At 40.5% G+C, this 19,348-nt stretch overlaps 1 protein-coding gene and 1 pseudogene across 2 annotated transcripts in view; both read right to left on the bottom strand.

Annotated features, from left to right (window-relative positions):
* Nucleotides 1-19,348, bottom strand: part of PLPP4 (phospholipid phosphatase 4) — a 167,818-nt gene that overhangs the window by 42,323 nt on the left and 106,147 nt on the right. The window lies entirely within an intron of this gene.
* LOC148776040 (deoxyuridine 5'-triphosphate nucleotidohydrolase, mitochondrial pseudogene) lies at nt 7,069-7,546 on the bottom strand (annotated as a pseudogene).

Raw genomic sequence — 19,348 nt, 5'->3', positions numbered from 1 at the left:
TGTCTTTTTCAATTTAGTCATTAGTAAATGGCTGTGAAGTGGTATCTTAATAGGGCTTTAGTCTGTATTTCCCTAATGAACAATCATCTAACGTCTTTTCACATGCTTACCAGCCATTCATATTATCTCCCTTTACGCAGTCTCTGTTTAAGTCTGCTGCCTACATTTTTATTAGATTGTCTTTCTTTTGCTTACCTGTAGGAGCTCTTTATACACTCTGGATGTGAATACATAAGTCTTTTGTGAAATATATGAATTACAAGTATTTTCTTTCAGTAGGTGACTTTCCCTGTTACTTTCATAATGATCTCTTCTGCAAAGCAAAACTTTTAAATGTTGGTGAAGTTCCATTTATCTTTTTTTGTAATTGTTGGTGCTTTAATATTCCTTTTAAGAAATCTCTGGGGCTTTCCTGGTGGCTCAGTGGTAAAGAATGTACCTGCCAATGCACAAGACTCCAGTTCAATCCCTGGTTCAGGAAGATCCCTGGAGAAGGAAATGGCAACCCACTCCGGTATTCTTGCCTTGAAATCCCCATGGACAGAGGAGCCTGGCAGGCTTCAGTCCATGGGGTCACAAAGGAGTGAGACACAACTCAGTACTGAACAACAAGAAGAAGAAGCCTCTGACTATCTCAAAGTACCAAAGACGTTCTTCTATATTATCTTCTTGATTTAAGTCTCAGTACATAATTTGTTTTGAATTATTACATATAGTGTGAGGTAGCTATCAAGGTTAAATTTTTTCATAATTTTATTCAGTTTTTCTGGTCTATTGATTTTAAACTTTTACTTTTGCCACTGAAATGCCTTGATACCTTTGTCAAAAAGTTTATTCCTATGTATTCATAAATTGATGCTACTATAAATAGGACTTTTAAAATATGCATTTTCTATTATAATTGTTTCCTGTTATGCAGAAATAAAACTGATTTTTTTGTTAACCTTTTATCCTATAACCTTCCAAAATTCAATTATTGATTCTAATATATTTTGTAGATTTCTTAGGACTTTCTAAATATATAATTAAATTATTTAAATAAAATACAAATTACTTCTTCTTTGCCTATTACTTCTTTTTTTCCTAATTGTACTGACCAGAACAACCATCACAATTTTTAATAGATACAGTTTTATATTTTTACATAGATAAACTAAATAAATGAAAAATTATAGTAAATGGACATCCCTTTATGATGTTACCAATCATAAAAGGAAAGCTTTTTGACCACTAAGCATGAAGTTAGTAGTAGATTTTTCATAGACGCCTTTCATCAAACTGAAGAAGTTCCATTTTACTTCTACTTTAATGAAAGAAGAATTTTTGAAAATTATGGATGGCTGTTGCTTTTTCTATGTCTATTGATAATATTATTTTTTCCTACATTTTGATAATTTAGTCAATAACAATGATTGATTTTTAATTTTTAAATCAACTTTGCATTCCTAGGATAAATCCCAATTCCTTCTTATTTATTACTGGACTTGACTTGAAATTTTATTAAATAATTTTGTGTCTATGTTCATGAGAGATATTTGGCCTATAATTTTTCTTCCCTACAATGTCTTTGTCAGATGTTATCAGAATTAGTCTATAACCTTATCTGTATAGTCTTAAAGAACCAGTTGGGACATGTTCCCTTCTTTTCTACATTTTTTTTTTTTTGAAGTTTTGTGTAAGATTGATATTACTTTTCCTTAAATGTTTGATGAAAGATACCAGTGAGACCATCTGAGCCTGGAGATTTCTTTCTACAGAAGCATTCAATTACAAATTCGATTCCTATTTCATCTTTAAATCAGTCTTAGTGAGCAGTGGAGTGTGAAAAATTTGACCATTCTACATACATTGTTGAATTTATTGGCATAAATTCTTCACAATATCCCGTTAATGTCCTTTTAATGTATATAGACTCTCTAGGAGTAGCTCATCTTTTTTTCCTGATATTGATAATGTGTGTGTTCTCTCTTTTCCCCTTGATTAGTCTTGCTGGAAGCTTATCAATTTTGTTAACCTTAAAAGTAACAATATGGGTAAGTCCAATACCAGTTTCTCCCTCATGACTAGAACTAGAAATTCATTATCCAACAGGTGGCATCTATATCAATCCCGTAAGTATAATACCAACCATCTTGGATCATATGTACTTATTATCCTTAAATTTAATAGAATGTAGATAAAGTAAATTTTAAAATTAGCATATTTTAAAACTTCAGTGATACAATCCTCCCAGTAACATTATGAAATATTATTGCATCCATTTGAAAGATGAGAAAATCAAAGCTTAGAAAAATTAAGCAATTACCAAGGTCATAAAAACTAGTTCAAATTCACAATCATGTCCGTCTGATTCTAACACCCAAGAACTTTCCACTCAACCATGAAGTTTCCATGAACAAATGATTCAGGATCATATTATCAGCACTCAAGTAGCCTACCTTTAGAAAGGTATTGTCCTCATGAAACTTGCCTAAATGCAGCCAGAAAAAGGAAAGTAACAGGAAAAAATGTCCCTTGGTTTTTTTTCACATGGCCAAGAAGCATCACATAGCATTGAATAAAATGTTACTGTTGATGAAAATTACAGAAAGCAATATTTTGGCCAAATCTACATGAATGTAGTGTTTTTGTTTTTTACTTATTGATGATAAATCATTTTTCTACTGGGTTTCTTCTCTAAATTGCCAATTGTTTATTTTTTAATAAAATTTTTAACCTTCACTTCAAAAATTATGATTGATGAACCTGGGAAATGTCACTTACAAGATTATGCCATGCTATATTTAATAGAGAATCATGCCATTTCTGTTTATCTAATAATGGGTCCTCATAGAGCTATGCTTTCACCTCTAATTCCTTGGCATTTATTTCCTTAGTCAAGAAATACTAGAGTTCACAGAGATGTACTGCAGCCATGAAATTAAAAGACGCTTGCTCCTTGGAAGAAAAGTTATGACCAATGTAGACAACATATTAAAAAGCAGAGACACTACTTTGCCAACAAAGGTCCATCTCGTCAAAGCTATGGTTTTTCCAGTAGCCATGTATGGATGTGAGAGTTGGACTATAAAGAAAGCTGAGTGCTGAAGAATTGATGCTTTTGAATTCGGATGTTGGAGAGGACTCCTGAGAGTCCCTTGGACTACAAGGAGATCCAACTAGTCCGTCCTAAAGGAAATCAGTCCTGAATATTCATTGGAAGGACTGATGCTGAAGCTGAAACTCCAATACTTTGGCCACCTGATGTGAAGACCTGACTCATTTGAAAAGACCCTGACGCTGGGAAAGATTGAAGGCAGGAGGAGAAGGGGATGACAGAGGAGGAGATGGTTGGATGGTATCGCCAACTTTATGGACTTGAGTTTGAGTAAACTCCAGGAGTTGGTGATGGACAGAGAGGGCTGGCATGTGCAGTCCCTGGGGTCACAGAGAGTTGGACATAACTTAATGACTGAACTGAACAGGACAAAGATGTAGAGAACAGACTTGTGGTGGTTAGAAAGAGCCGGAGCCTGCTAACCACACTGGCATCCACACAGGCAGGAGACTCTGTGCCAGGCAGCTGGGAGGGTGCCAAGGTCACCTCAAGGGGCTCCACCCCTCCTCTGCCTCCACCATCTACAGGTAAGGATCAGTTCAGTTCAGTCATTCAGTCACTCTTTGCGACCCCATGGAACTGCACCATGCCAGGCCTCTCTGTCCATCACTAACTCCCAGAGTTTACTCAAACTCATGTCCATCAAGCCAGTGATGCCAACAGGTAAGGACAGTGCTGTCTGAACAGGAAAGACATACAGACTTCCTCTAGGGTAAGAAAAACTCAGATTTCCAAGTGAGTGTTATAGATGCATGGAAGAATTTTTGAAGACTCTGGGACATGAAGACATCATTTACCAACAATCAGGGTAGTCTAGCGGTGGTGGTGGTTTAGTCACTAAGTCATATCCATCCGATTCTTGCAACCTCAGGGACTGTAGCCCACCAGGCTCCTCTGTCCACAGGATTTCTCAGGCAAGAGTACAGGAGTGGGTTGCCATTTCCTTCTCCAGGGGATCTTCCCAACCCAGGGATCAACCCCATGTCTCTTGCATTGCAGATGTATTCTTTACTGACTGAGTCAGCAGGGAAGCCAATCAGGGGTCTAACTGTAATGTCAGGGACGAGATAAAGCATTGAGGACAGCCACTTGGCAGTAAGTTTTGTGGTTATTGTTACCATACAAAAAGCTTTTACCAGTTAATTTCTCAGCAGCAATTGAAGAAAAAGGGCACATATGGGCTGGATGCATGAAAAGAACTAAATATGCTTTTACAAAGTCACAAGGCTTATATATTCCTGTGTTGGGCCAAAGGCCTCCAAAGGCACCCCTTCTCTCCTTGCGGAGGTGGCCAGCTCCTCTGCAATGAACTTGCACTGCCAGCCTGTGCTATTGCAAATCGCATCTGTCATAAAGAGACTGAAGGAAGCCGAGTAACAGCCAGGGGTTCCCAGGTGGACTCCGACTGGCTAGGACAACCATCGCATTCCTACCCAGACACTTCCTTTGCATCTCAAGCAACTGCCTCCCAGAATCACGTTATTCGCTTCGAGAACTGAGTGTTACTTTGTGCTTCAGCTTTGGCCACCATCCAATAAGGAAAACAATGGATGACTTAGCGCATGATGACTTCCAATCCGATGGTCTACTGTCAGGCTATGTCTCTGGTGGTTTGTACTTGGGCCCACGCTGGCTGACATTCTCGCTGACTGCACTCCTGTATCCCTGCTGCTGTGAACTTTCTAGATGTGGGTGCAACTGTTCACCAACCTTCTAGGAAATGAATCTCCAGCAGGTCTCCCACTTCTCAGTCTGTGGTCATCAGGCAAGCGTGCCATACTGTGGTCACTGATTTGGCCTTGTCCAGAAGCCTGACTCAAGGGAGGCTCTTTGAAACACACAGAGTCAGAGCTCAAGGGGGAATGGGCACTAAATCATCACATTTAATTTTCCCCACCCCTTGAAAGGTAGAGATTAGAAATCCCATTTTACAGATGAGTAAACTGAGGCAGAAACTCATGAAGCAATTTGCCCAAGATCACAAAGTAATGGAGCCAGGCCAAACTCAGGTCTGTCTGAATCTGAAAATAATTTCTTTCTTTCTATCATAACTAATACTAAAGTGTTCTTAAGTATGAAATTATTTATGTAGAGAAATCTAATGATTACAAAAGCAAATTTATCATTTTTTACCCCATGATATGTCTTAAAATGGCATTCTTTGGACAGTCAGCAATGCATAGTTACAAATATAAATAAACAAATAAATGCTCTAATCAAATAAGTGGTTAGACCAGAAATCCAAAAGTCTTAGACTTATCTAAGTGCCCTGGCTCTCTTCTCCACAGGCACCAAGACGGTGGGTGGGGATGCTTGGGGTTCTTCTGATGAGAAATGTTCTCATGTACTCCTCCTTCCGAATTGTCCCAGACACCTCTGATTATGTAAGAGACACTACTTAATAATTACGCATTAGGTACTTTCCTTACTTGTATATGTCAGGCTTGTAATTAAATGTCTATTTGAGTAGTAATTTGTTTAATGTCCACTGCCATCCATCAGGGCTGCCAAGAATGGTTGTTCAAAATACTCACTGCCCAAGGGCTCCCACCTGATAAAGGACATCTGCTTTCACTGATGATGCTCCGTAACCACGACTGCATCTGCTGGGAGCAAGAGACACCTTATCCTGATGGGCTTAAGGCACCATATGGCTCACTGAGGCTGTGCTCTGTAAAGGCTGCTAAGACGGGAATGGTGTCTGCCTCCTCTCGCACCACAAGCAGACCTGGCACATAGTAGGTCTCCACGAAACACGGGTTGAATAAATGGCTGAATCACTAAAGAAATGAGCAAATGAATACTTTCTGAAATACTTACAAGGTATTTAGAATTCTACCTAAGATATTGTGACAAAGGCCAGATCATGAAATATGTGGCAGCATCTCACTTGTTTTTATTTTTTGCTTTGTTCGGTCATGTCATACAGCATGTGGAATCTTAGTTCCCTGACCAGGGATCGAACTGGCACCCCCTGCATCCCTGCATTGGAAGCACAGAGTCTTAACCACTGAACCTCCAGGGAAGTCCCTCTGGATTTTATAGCTAAATCCTAACAACAGGAGGAGACAACCCTCTGAACATAAGACCAAGTAATAAGGAGACATGGGCAGTTCTTCCCTGGGCTCCCTGGCTCTATGCAGTCAGCAAATGCCAGTCACTTTTCTTCTTTTCCAGAAGGGAGTAATTTTGAAAGAAAATAAATGGATTCTTGTCTTATTTGTAAGGTGTGGTAAAGAATATCCAGGCCAGAAACCTGAACATTTGATCAAAAGGTAATATTAGTGAAGGACAAAAATATGAGCCAAATATATATATATATATATATATATATTTTTTTTTTTTAAACAAAGTTACTAATCACCATGGGATCTGAAGTCTGTCGAGATTCCCCTAGCCTCTAGCTAGTAAATGAGCCATAAAGAAAGCAATGTGTTTTTCCTCCCTTCCTCGCTTTTGATGAAAAACTGCAGAGATTCTTATGGTCTGGAAAACTGAGGGAGATAATCCTATGAGAGAAAACCAACTGAAATTGAATCCATTTATTGGCAGAAATAAGGACAAGGACACTCCCAAATAAATTTTAACTTCTGAATATGTTTGCTGACAAAAACAAGCGAAGACTCAGGAAGGCCAAAGCTCTGGACTAAAGAAGTTCATTGGTCTCTCCTCCCAGGAGACCCCATCCAGGCTTCCACGCAGAAAGGACCCTCACCCACAGTGTCATTTTGGGCTCTGTGGGCATTATCAGGATTAACCAGCTCCGCTGGAGGAGTCAGAGAGAGGGTCTAGTCACAAAGCACCTACTGGGTGCTCAGCACAGTACAAGTGGCTTCACAGCCTTTATCCCTTTCAATACTCATCACATCTTTGGGAGGTTTTTTTGTTTTTTTTTTTTCCACTTTACACAAAGCCTTGATTTTCAAGGCAAAAGAACATTTTTTTTTCACTTTCTGTTCTTGGCATAAATTTTAATTACTTCCAGTAGAACCAAAACCTCCTGAACCCCTTTCAGTGTCATCTAAAGCTTGAACTTCCTCAATTTCTGGGTAAAATATCCATTCACAAATAAGTTGTGCAATTCAATCACCCCTGTTGACTTCAAACTTTTCTTTGCCAAAATTAAACAGAACACCAACATCTCCTCTATAATCTTCATGTATGAGACTCCTGCCTCTGTGAAATGTTTTGCCCAGTCAGAACGTGGAGCTTCTCTCCCATAGCGCCCAGAAGAAAGAGCTATCTGAATGTTGGTTTTCACAAGACTTTCTCCATTGGTGGTATTGTGTAATCATGGACCCTGTACAGGTCATAGCCCAAGGCACACACGGACCCCATGGTTGGGGCAGCGGTGCGCTCCCAGAGCTGGGCAAAGCAGAGCCTCATGTCTTCCTCCTCCACAACCAGGCCTCACCTGCTGGGGGAGATGACTTGAGCCTCTTGAGAGCTGGGCAAGGAGGGAAAAACGTGAGCACAAGTGGGAGCAGGGGAAACAAATGCCTTTGGGAGTTATTTTTAAACCCTCTTTCAAAACTGATGACAGAGGCTGAAAAAGTATTCCATCACTCAAAATGAGCTCTGAAACCTCATCTCAACTATACCTCTTCATCTCAACTATACCTCTTCATCTCTTAAAAGTGAAAGGGAAGACTGAAAAGTCAAGTGTTTGCCATGAAATGACATTGCTGATTAGAAGGAGAGCTGACCACATTATTCTAACAGCTCGGGTCCCTTTCTTACTCTAGATGAAGGAAGGCAGGGGAGTTCGGAAAACTCAGTGTCGATGGTGAATTTGGGGTCCTGAACACACTTTTGGAGCATAAATGTAGCTTCAGTTGAGTCTTTATTCAATTAAGTCAACAAATCAATTAGTTCAATAAATATTTGGGGGCATCTATAGTGAGCCATTCACTGTGCAGGCCCTGGGAACATCTCAGTTCTGGGGATAATCAAGTCCCTGTTTTCATGGAGTGGACACAGATTTTAAAAAAAACAGGTAAACAACCAGGATAATTACAGACTCAACTATGTGCTATGACAAGAATGATGAGAAAAGTATCGGAGCACTCAGAGTACTTTCCCTGAACAAAGCCACCTTCAGGCTGAAATTCAAGAATAAGCAGGAGCTAGCCATAGTGATACCTTGGTCTGGGTGCCCTCAGGACAAGACCCTGAGATGGACTCGAGTGCAAGTAGCTGCCTAGAAAGATGAACTCAGTTACCATCGGTGGAGAGTGAGACAGGGATGGGCAGGAAGCCGTGAAAGCATATGACATCAAACAAGTTATTCTGTGGGCAGCAAGAGCTTGATCTCACAGGGGAGCTCTGGGAGACAGTGTAAAATACACAACTCAGACCTATCCCACCTAAGGGGCAAGGGAGCTGGGGTATTTATACACCATCTCCCAGAAATCACTGGCCGAGGGCTGCTCTAGGGAGCAGGGTAAGCATTCATCTCCTATGTGCCCAGTCTGTCCTGAGCATAGACAGAGAGGGTTCTGGCAGCCAGCAGAAGCCTCAGAGAGAGAAGCAGGTATTGGTGGTTGGAAACTGAGGTGCTGGACATAGTAAGTGCCAAAGAAATGTGAGTGGGTTCTGACAGCATTTGAGAGAAGTGGGAGAAGGGTACGTTCAAAGCCAAGGAAGAAACAAACAAGAATGTCTCATGTTGAGGGGGCTGTCAAGAGTTGGGCTCTGAAATCAAGAGTCTGGGTTAAAGTCAGATGATTTAGGTACAAATGCCAGTTTGGGGCGGAGAAGGCAATGGCAAGCCACTCCAGTACTATTGCCTAGAAAATCCCATGGATGGAGGAGCCTGGTAGGCTGCAGTCCGTGGGGTCACTAAGGGTCGGACACGACTGAGTGACTTCACTTTCACTTTTCACTTTCACACATTGGAGAAGGAAATGGCAACCCACTCCAGTGTTCTTGCCTGGAGAATCCCAGGGACGGGGGAGCCTGGTGGGCTTCTGTCTATGGGGTCGCACAGAGTCGGACACGACTGAAGTGATTTAGCAGCAGGCAGTTTGGGGACACGTTGGCTATGTGACGTTGGGAAAAATGATTATCTTCTCTCAGCCTCAGTTTCCTCATCTTGATAAGAAAACTAATAGAGTTCTGACCTCACAGGTATGTTGTGAAGATTCAATGGGACAAGTCCTTTACAGCCACTAACACAATCCCTGACATGCTTGACATGATCAATAAATGATATCCTTTTGCATTATCATCAAAAGGATAGGGTTGCTGGAATGTAGGAAGTAGGGGTTTGGGGGAGGGGAACAGGACATGAGGGGAAGAGGCAGCAGGGGTCAGATCATGAAGGTCTGAAGACTCTGGATTATCCATGAGATATGCTGGAAGTCACTTCAGAGTTTGAAACTATAGAGTCACCTAATATCATCATTCTAGAATGTCCTACTCGTCAAAGGGCCTCCCTGGTGGCTCAGTGGTAAAGAATCCACCTGCCAAGCAGGAGATAAGGATTCAATTCCTGAGTTGGGAAGATTCCCTAAAGAAGGAAATGGCAACCCACTCCGTATTCTTGCCTGGGCAATCCCATGCACAGAGGAGCCTGATGGATTACAGTCCATGGAGTTGCAAAGAGTTGGACACAACTTAGCAACTAAACAACAACAACTCTTCAAAGGCTTGAAATGCTTTTTCTACTTCTGTATCCCAGTGCTAACTCTGCTGCTGGCATAAAAGGAAGGTGCTATTTAGCAGTAATTAGCAGACTCCAGAGGCGGATGGGTAGAAAGAAGCATTGGCTTCAATCACCCAACAACTGCACACACTTGGCTGTAGAATGATCTGCTTCATTTGCCTTCAGCAGACTTAACTTCCTAATTAAGTTGGTTCCAGCCAACATTCAAATGACTTTGCATTTTCCAAGTAGATGCCAAAAGAGGCCAGAGAGAGGCCCCCAAAGCCAGTGGGAGAAATGAGAAAGCAAGTCTGGAATGAAATACATGCTGTGGAGACCCTCTTGGGAATAACTTATGTACGTACATGAGCTCTATCCAAAAGGGAAAAAGAAACCACACTGTTTCTAAGGATATGCACACTAGATATAAATCTGAGAAAACACAAAGAAAGGACTTGGTGGGGTTCTAAAGCCAAAAGATAATGTTTCCATGGCAAGTGCCCAGCTGAGGCTGGGACTGGGACAGTTTCCAGGGAATGGGATTGTAGAACAGTATTATCTCATATTTATCTACCTGTGTCCCTTCCTTCCTTCCATCTATCTATATCCCAAAAGATGTCCATGGCAGAAGACATGTGGTTATCTGAATTTTTATTTTTAGAACATATCTAACATCTTGAATGATCCCTGGGCCCAAATTTGGAAGACTGAGTTAAAAGTCAATGATTTGAAACAGTGATAAAGGAAACACCCACACAAACTAGCTGTCTATCCAACAATTATTCCTTTATAATTCAAGTCCATTCTACCATCACAGGCCAAGAATAAGATCTCTGATGAGCCTAGGGCCCTCACATCCACAGGAAGCCATTACATGCAATGGGAGAGAGAATGGAGAGTAGAGGACATTTCATAATGATTAAAGAAAGCGTCAGACAACAAGAATATACAGCGATCATAAACGTGTGAGTGCCAGTAGACTTAGCAGCAGCAGCAGCAGCCAGTAGGAAGCACTCCAAAACCTGTGAAGCAAAACCAGCAAAACAAAAAGGAGAAATAGGCAAAATCTATAATCATAGTGAACCCTATCAAACTCTCAACTGATAACAAAGAGACAAAGAAAAAGAATGAGAAATCTCTGAACGACAACATCTTAATCGACACACATGGAATGCCACACCCAACAAATTCAGAACATGTTTTTGGGTGTGAATGAAATATCCACCAAGATAAAGAATATGCTAGGGAAGAAAACAAATCTCCATAAATTTCAAAAGACCGAAATTTTCATGAGTATGTTTTCCAGTCATAATAAAACTAAGTTAACAATTAATTACATTAAAATAGCTGGGAAAGTCTCCAATATTTGGAAATTTAAAAATTCACTTATGAATAACACATAGATCAAAGAAGAAACGACAGGGATGTTAGAAAATATTTTTAACATAATAACAATAAAAATACAATATAACAAATTTTGTGGGGTATAGCTAAAATAGACACATTTATAGCTTTAAATGCTTACATTAGAAAGGAAAAAATCTTTAAACAATTATTTAAATTTCTAACTTAAGCTAGAAAAGTATGAGCAAATTAAACACAAATTAAAAGCAAGGAAGCAATGAAGATACGAACCAAAATGAACAAAGCAGAAAAGGCATAAAAATAGAAAAAATAAAGACAAAGTAGGTTTTTTGAAAAGTTTAATAAAATCAATAAACTGCAAGTAAGTTAATCAAGGAAACAAAGGATCAGAAACAATGGAAGAGGGCCTGGCACCACCAACCTTAACAGATATGAAAAAGTCAATAAGGTAATATTATGAACACCTTCATGTTAACAAACTCAACAGTATAGATAAATGTACAAATTACTTTAAAATCACAATTTATCAAAAGTGACATAAGGGAGTTTTACTTCCACTGTGGCATATGAGCAGCTCTGGGGACCCCACTTCCAAGCTAAACTGGAAAAAATTACTAAAAATATAATCAAGTCTCTGAAAGTGATCCTAAGAGCATACAGCAAATGAAGAAAACAGTCATTTAAGAAGACACTAAAACTCAGTAGGGACAGTGAAAATCTCTGGCATCTGAACCTCGATCCATTCTTGCACCTTCCCTCCCAGCCTAGTGTGAAGGAAGGTCCATCATAGATAGATACAGCCCAGAACACAGAGCTCTCCCTCCCTCTTCTCACAGCTCCTAGTCGAGAGCAATGGGATCCTGCTGGGAGAGACAGTCTGTTGGTACTCATCACCCTGAAGATCAGAAGCTACTGTGCTCCCCTCCTTCCAGTGGCCAAGTCCCAGGCATGAGCATCACTCAGAAGGAACCTGCCATTGTCCCTATCTTCAGCTCCAGAGACAAGGCTCGGGAAGACACATCTTAAAACAGAGAACTCTGGAGCTCTTCTCAAAGGAACTGATTTTATTTGAACATGGTAAAGTTCAAGCCTAAGGGCGCACTCAGAAACACTCGAGGTTGTGATGAAAAGCAATTAAAAGGAAAATGGGAGCTTCACTAGAGATATGAACTAAATAATACATGTTAACTCTTCTTTTCAAATTCTGTTGATTGAATGTAATCCCAATTATAATGCCAGAAGACTTTCTTATGAAAATTCATAAACTGATTCCACAGCATATAGGCAAGAACTTATAATTGCCAAAGTAACCTTGAGGAAAAAAAAGAACAAAGATGAAAGACTCCAGCTGCCTGACTTCAACAGACCTACCATAAGCTACAGTAATCAATACAGTGCAGTTCTAGAAAAAGGATAGGCAGACAGATTAATGACCATTTTAGAGAGTACAGAAATAGAACCACACTTGTATGGTCTATTAATTTCTGTAAAGGCACTAAAGCTACTTGATGGTGAAAGGAAAAATCTTTTAATAATAATGGTGCTAAAAATGGATATAAATGCAAAAAAATATTAACTTTTAAACACTGTCTCCCACAATGAACAAAAATCAACTTGGTTTTAAATATAAAACCAAAACCATAAAGCTTTTGAAGAAAACATATGAAGACAAGTTTATAACTGGAAGGTGGAAAAGATTTCTTACATAGAATGCAGAAAGCAATAACCACAAATGAAAAAAGTGACAAGTAAGATTTAATCAAAATTTAAAACTACTACTCATCAACAGATACCACTAAGAAAATGAATAGGCAAGCCACTGATGGGAGAACATATTCACAAAACATTTATTTGACACAAGGCTTCTAAATAGAATATGGAGAAACATCACCAGTTAATCATAAATAGACAAAAATAATTAATGGAAAAAGGATTTGAACAGACACTGCACCAAGGAAGATATGTGAACAGCCAATAGGCAAATGAAAATGTCAGTGACATCATTAGTATTAGAGAACTACAATGTACACATACAGACCCACAAAAATGACTAAACTAACAAAAAAGACCAGTAACAACAAATGTTGGTGAAGACCCAGTGTCCCTGAAATTCCCTACATTGCCAGGGGGAATGTAAACTAGCACAAGCATTTTGTGAAAATATCTGGCAGTTTCTTCAAATGTTAAACATATCTTAATTTTTTACCTTAGCAGTATCACTCACAGATATTTAGCCAAGATAAATGTCAGCACAGTTCATTAAAAGAACTGCACACAAATGTTCATAGCAGCTTAATTCACAATTGAAATAACCAGAAAGACAAAAAAACCTGTGGAATATTCATTACAATGAAATACATTGCAGCAATAAAAAAGAACACATTATGGATACTCATAACAATGTGGATGAACTTCAAGATATTATACGGAGCAAAAAACTGCCAGACTCAAAAAGAATACACTGCATTATTCCATTTAGATGAAGTTCTAGAGTAGGCAAAGCTAATCTAAAGGTTAAAAAAAAACAGTACAGTGGTTATTTCAAGAGAATGAAGATTGGAAATGAACATAAAGACCTTTCTGAGGTGATGGAAATACCTTACATTGTGATAGGAATATGGGTTACATAATGAGTCCACTTCTCAAGACTGAATGGCAATGACTTATGCATTTCGATGTAAATGTTACCTTAAAATGCTAAAATAATTTTTTAAAATATATATTACCATGTGTAAAATAGATAGCTAGTGGGAACCTCCTATGACACAAAAGGGGCTCAACTCAGCGCTCTGAGGTGACCTAGATGGGAGGGGTGGGGCTGGGGGTGAGAGGGAGAGCCAAGAGGGAAGGGATATATGTATACATACAGATGATTCACTTCATTGTACAGCAGAGACGAACACAGCGTTGTAAAGCTGTTATACTCCAATAAAAAGAAACTGTCAGCATTCTTCAGTGGTGGCAGGAAATGGGCAGAGAAGAACAGGAAGGAAGAAGGGCAGATTCTTGTACTTGGAGCATGTGGGGATTCATTAGCTCTGTTTTCTATGTCTGAATTTCTTTATAATAAAAAATTTAAAAAGAAAGAAATAAAAAGGCATTAGGCTTTAATTACAACCTTTAATCTGACCGTGATCTTTTTTTCATGGAAGTCAAATGGTGAGCCAAGTCTTTGAGGAAGAGTATTTTTAATTAATTAAACAGTAACCATTTCTAAAAATACTCTATTTATTCAGACCAAGAACCTGAAGAGAGGATGAATTTAACATATGAAAGATCAATTTCTTCCATATATTTGCCTAATTGTCTTAGAATGGGGTTCTCAGCCTGGACATCATTGACATTTGGGGCTGGATCCTTCTTTGTCGTGGACTGTCCTCTGTACTGTAGGATGTTTGGCAGCATCCCTGGCCTCCACGGAGAAGATGCCAGTAACACCCTCTACACATGTCCTTGTGACACCCACAAATGTCTCTGGACTTTGCTAATGTCCCCTCAGTTCAGTTCAGTTCAGTCGCTCAGTCGTGTCCAACTCTCCGCGACCCCATGAATCACAGCACTCCAGGCCTCCCTGTCCATCACCAACTCCTGGAGTTCACTCAGACTCCTAGGGGACAAAATTTTCCAGTTGAGAACTATTGCCCAAGAATACTCATTCCCAACCAAGACCATACAGCCCTCGTTCAGTTGCCCAGTCACGTCCGACTCTTTGAGACCACATGGACTGCAGCCCGCTAGGCCTCCCCGCTCCTCACCATCTCCCAGAGTTTGCCCGAGTTCATGTCCATTGCATCGGTGACGCCATCCAGCCATCTCATCCTCTGACGTCCTCTTCTCTTTCTGCCCTCAAACATTCCTAGCATCAGGGACTTTTCCAGTTAGTCGGCTATTCGCATCAGGTGACCAAAATACTTGAGTTTCAGCATCAGTCCTTCCAGTGAGTATTCAGGGTTGATTTCCCTTAAGACTGACTGGTTTGATCTCCCTGCTGTCCAACATACTCTCAGGGGTCTTCTCCAGCACCACAGTTTGAAGGAATCAATTCTTTGGTGTTCTGCCTTCTTTATGGTCCAGCTCTCACAACTATATATGACCACTGGGAAGACCATAGCCTTAACTATAGGGACCTTTGTCAGCTGAGTAATGTCTCTGCTTTTCAACACACTGTCTAGGTTTGTCACAGCTTTCCTGCCAAGAAGCAAATGTCTTCTGATTTCAAGGCTGCAGTCACTGGAGTGATTTTGGAGCCCAAGAAGAGGAAATCTGTCACTACTTCCACCTTTTCCCCTTCCATTTGCTACGCAGTAATGGGGCTGGATGTCATGATCTTGGTTTTTTCAATATTTAGTTTTAAGCTGGATCTTTCATGCTCTTCCTTCACCCTCATCAAGAGGCTGCTTAGTTCCTCTTCAATTTGTGCTATTAGAGTGGTACCCCCAAAAGGGACAAAAACTGATTCTTGGGGAGATGAGAAAATTCCAGATATTACAATTTTTTGTTGTGGCTCAGACGGTAAAGCATCTGCCTACAATGAGGGAGACCCAGGTTTGATCCCTGGGTCAGGAAGATCTCCTGGAGAAGGAAATGGCAACCCACTCCAATATTCTTGCCTGGAAAATCCCATGGATGGAGAAGCCTGGTGGGCTACTGTCCATGGGATCGCAAAGAGTCGGACACGACTGAGTGACTTCACTTTAAAGGGCCATAATATTAATACAGTATATCAGTGGAATTAATATTTCATGGTAGAGAAGAGAAGTTGAAGGGGAAGCCTACAAAAATGAGGATGGGTGATAATGAAAAAAAAAAAAAGACTGAAAAACATTACCCCTTAAAAAGGCCTGATTCTTTTTAAAGCCAACTATTTCCTCCAAGGATTTGGCATCCCCAAAGCAAGACTTTCCAGCATTCAGTGGGGTCTTCATTTCAATGATGAAAATGTTGCAAAATAAGTACAGTTACTTCGCAGAACCTCTGAAACTGTCTTGGAAGTTTGAGATGAAAGATAGTACAAATTCAGGGGGAAAAAGCTAGGAGAGGCTCTTGCCAAGTGTGATGATGTCCCATGACAGGACAATGAATTTGGAAGCTCTCATTTGTCACTTAGAAGGTAAACCACACAAATCAAACTGACCTCAGATAAGTAACCACCAGTTTGTCCTGGTTGAACATGACCCAATCAGCCCATGTCATTTTATACCATTTTTAAAAGAAGAAGATGGTCTTTTACAAGTTTCCCATCTATCAGCAAAAACTCTGGACAGCAATTTCATTTCATTAAATGATGCAAAACAAATTAATCTTGCATTTTCTTCTGCTCTCGTATTTCCTGTATCTTTATGCAAAAGTCTGTCTAACCACTCCAAAACCAGCTGGTTTATAACATTAAATAGTCATGCTTGATGGAGTTAAACCTGGTTGCTTAGCATAGATGACATCTTATGATAATTTTTCAATCCATATTTACAAACCCTTTAGATTTTTGTTCCACAAAAGCAAACTCCCAGACACTCAGCCTGCAAAGACTGGTGTATGCACTTCACTCTCCAGGACTCTTGTCATCGAAGTAACACTGAGGTTATATGAGAATCTTCTAACATACGGTGCCCCTGTACTGAGGCATCAGAACATTACCAAGGTATTCCTGAATTTAAAATAATAAGGGAAGGAAGGAATAAGAGAGTGATGACTAATTTTGTGTGTCAGCTTGGCTTGGCCATAGTGCCCAGATGTTTGATCAAACATCAGTCTGGAAGTTGCTTCGAAGACATTTTTTAGATGTGATGAGTGTTTACAGTCAGTTGACTTTAAGTTAAAGAGCTCACCCTCCATAATGTGGGTGTGCTTCCTTCAATTAGTTGAAAGCCTTAAGAGCAAAGACTGAGGTTTCCCAAGTAAGAAATTCTACCTCAAGACTGCAACACAGGGATTTCCCTGCTGGTCCAGTGGTTAAGAATCAGCCTTCCAATGCAGGAGATGCAGGTTCGATCCCTGGTCGGAGAACTAAGATCTCACATACTGCAGGGCAGCCACTGAGCCTGTGTGTTCTGGAGTCCACGCACCACAACTAGACAGCCTGCATGCCCCTGTAAGACCCAACACAGTCACAATAAATAAATAATAAAAAAGAGACTGCAACCTTGAAATCCTAACCAAATTTCTAGCCTGCAGGCCTTCACAAATTTCCAACCTACCAGTCCTTGCGATCTCGCGAGCCAATTCCTTAAAATAACTGTTCATCTCCCTCTGTACATACATACATCCTATTGGTTCTGTTTCTCCTGAGAACCCTGACTATGCGAAAAAGGAGACAAATTCTATCTTCAATGAAACGAAAAGCACCTCAACGCCACCCCATGTTATACGAGGGTGGGAAGAAGCTAGCAGAGCAGATGCGGACTCAGAGAGGAAAGGCCCACTCCACGTGGTGCTATGGATGGTGATGCCCGTGAGAAGCCCTAATTTACCAGGAGGGGCCCTGCAAGGGTTTGAACCGGAGGCACAGGTACCGCAGAGGGCAGGGGTCAGATGCGGATTGCACAGGAAAGTAGGTGGGAAGTCCCCAGAGAGCAGCTGAACTCTCCAGGTCCCCACCTCATCCTCGAACCAGTAAACTATCACCTCCTCAACGCTTAAAGAAAGCAGAAGGTTTAACCATACAAGGCTCTGGGCTTGGAAAAAGCAGTCAAATGGAGAAAAAGACTAAACAATCAGGCTGAAAACAGGGGGGCTTAGGGGAAGTCTGCAAGGTAACCTGTGAGAAAGCAAGTCCCTCGGCTTGGCTTCCAGAATACCAGGTGTTAAATCTCCAGGGTTGACTTTACATATACACCCTGGAGATTATTATAAAATATTATTATTATTTTAATAATAAAATTCAATAGAAGCATTGGTAAATAAAATTCATATACACCCGGCCAGAGACTGGGGAAGGGGAGGGGAGTTCCCGCCAGTGAATAGAATAGCCTCTAAGTAAATGCCAGATGCTAGCACTCAGGGTCAACCAGTGAAACCCCAGCTCGCTTCCCACCCACTCTTCAGTGAAGCCCACTTCATTGGCTCTGTCCAGTTAGCGCACTCCCACCTTAAATAAGAACATCCAGCGGAAGATTGCCAGATATGTAAGGAAAGCTAGATACCAAAAAACATGCAGATCAAGAGAAGACGAGGAGCAGATGACGCCTGCAGCCAAAGAGAAAAGAGAGAGTATACCCGTGAGAAAAAGAACCTGATGTTATTTTTTTGTTAAATCAAAGTTCAGGAAAGAGCTCTTAGAAATTAAAAATACAAAATAAAATAATAAAATTCAATAGAAGCATTGGTAAATAAAATTTTTAAACTCTCCTAGAGAGATGAACAAGAACACAAAGAGAAAGACAGTAGGATATAAAATTAAAAGATAAAATCAACCCTGGAGATTTAACACCAGCCTAACACAGGATCCAGAGAAAAGAAACATGGAATACAGAGGGAGGGAGACAAAGTTCCAGAGTAGGAGGACCTACTGAGAGACCAGAACAATAAATATAAAGAAAAAACAATCCCAGGAAGGCACTTCCCAGGAAGTTTCATTGTGAAACTTCAGACGACCAGAGATAAAGGCTCCTAAGAAGTTCCAGAGAGAGAAAGAGAAAAGCAAGACAAAAGCAGGGAATGTCATAGGGTCTCTCTGAAGCACATGGTAAACTAGAATCCTGCACAGAACTGATTTTCAACCTAGAATTCTACACTCAGTCAGAGAGTGGCATAAAGATACTTCAAACATAAATGACCGCAAACACCTGCTCATGTGTACTCTCCTGGGAAATGACAGAAGAAAGAGCTTTATCTCCAAAGGCTTTCCCTGTCCCTGCGCTGGAATTCCCAGATCCCCAAACCCAGAGCACGGTGTGAAAGGACCTGGCATTTGCCCGGACCCCAAACAGGGCATGGCCATTTCAGAGCACCTGTACCCTCTTCAACAGCAAAACTATACCGGCAAAACACCAAGTGCACAAGAGTCTGTTAAATCACCATCAGTCAGATCTTGAAATTCTGTCTGTCATTTAAAGAATGTATCCCATAAGCACTGATTATACTTCACAACTTAGTGACTGAACACCACCACCACCCTTTAAATCCCTCCTTTTCATTCCATAGTGGAGTTCTTTACCAATGAAACACCTGTGTGCACAATTCAAGTGCACTGGTCTTGATTTAGTGATGCCTTTTTCTTAGACCTAAGTTTCTGAGACCAGCAT

This window comes from Moschus berezovskii, chromosome 12 (assembly GCF_049115385.1).
Source record: "Moschus berezovskii isolate FMDL1 chromosome 12, NW_MosBer_1.0, whole genome shotgun sequence".
Classification (NCBI taxonomy): domain Eukaryota; kingdom Metazoa; phylum Chordata; class Mammalia; order Artiodactyla; family Moschidae; genus Moschus; species Moschus berezovskii.
This window is presented reverse-complemented; position numbering and strand designations above follow the sequence as displayed.